Here is a 1441-nt window from a genome sequence, read left to right as displayed (position 1 = left end):
AAAAAAAAAAAAAAAAAAAAAAGAATCACCCATGTGCTGAGGGGCTGGGGTAGACTTGGAGAAGCTGAAAGAGATTGAAAGCAAGACAGGGCAAGGCTTAGGCTTTGAAGTATGTGTGGATTTTGTGGGTGAAAAATGAAGGTGGAAGTTTTCCCAGGTGGAGATGAATTGTATGAAAGGGGCAGGAATAAGCCTGGTGTGGGTGGGACGGTGCCTGGAGCTGCCCAGCTAGGCCACTGAGTGAGATTTGCAGAGTGAAGTGAGGCTGACATCAGGAGCAAGTAAACTAAAGCTTCCCATGGCAGATTAAAAAATAAAACGGATCCAGCAGTTACATTTCCCGGCAACATGATGCCACTGTGGAAATCTATGTTCCAGGAACTGGCTCCGGCTGTGTTTCAGCAATGTCCAAGAAAGCTTTCACCAACCCATGGCTCAACCAAAACCTGACATTGCTGGTAAACCCAGTTCTCACTACCTCTGACCTTTACGGTTGACTGACCTTTAACTTCAAACGGTACTAGGGCGTTGGGACAGGGCAAAGCATGGCAATGTGGGTTGAAATGGGAGAGGTCACAGCAGGAAGACTGGCAGGAAGGCTCCCACAGAAATTTAGGCATAATAGGACGTGGACCTGCCTAGAAGAATGGGAATGGCTACAACCAGATAGGGGTCTCTCCCAGAAACATTGTAAAGGGCAATTGAAGGGCTTGGGACTGGCTGGAAGAGGGGGTGAAGCAAGAAGAGCCAATGATAACTTCCTCTAGACAAGTTGTCTGGCTTTGATGCCTGAGGGCATTGTTAGGCCCCTAAAAGATGCAAGGACTTTGAAAAGCAGTCAGTTTAGATGTATATATTAGGGAAAATAATAAGTATAGTTCGCAACGTGGTATAGTTTGAAATGGTGGGATTGAAATAATGGTAGAACACTTATGTGGACATCTTCTAGGCATTTGAAAGGATGGCAGTGTGTCTCTAGGGGATGGAAGGATGGAGTTCTGCGTTTAAGACCACTAAGGTGTGAGCTGCCAGCCTGGCACAGGGTAAAGGCGAGGGTGGTGAGAAGGCAGAGGACAGGCCACAGGCCTAGGCCGGAAGTAAGGGCTGTGGAAGAACTTTCTGTGACCAAAATAATCTGAAAAGAGATCCCTCTCACTTTAAGATGGAATGTCCCATTTTCTGCCATTTCTTTATCAGTGTCTTGAACACCCATTATCAGGGGAGGAGATAAGAAAGTCATATTGCAGCCGTCTTGGCCCAAGAAGCACCCTGCAGCTGCTCCATGAGGATCCTGGTAGGCTCCAAATGTTCAGAGATCACCTAGTCCATCTGCCCCCATATAACAAGTGGGGAAACTGAGGCCCAGGAGTCACTGGCATGCCAATGCTGTGCAGTTAGTGAGGAAAGGCAAGACCCTTACCCAGCCCACGAACTTCCAACC

This window comes from Cebus imitator, unplaced genomic scaffold, assembly GCF_001604975.1.
Source record: "Cebus imitator isolate Cc_AM_T3 unplaced genomic scaffold, Cebus_imitator-1.0 Scaffold330, whole genome shotgun sequence".
NCBI lineage: Eukaryota > Metazoa > Chordata > Mammalia > Primates > Cebidae > Cebus > Cebus imitator.
The sequence above is the reverse complement of the archived record's forward strand: the minus strand, read 5'-3'. Positions refer to the sequence as shown.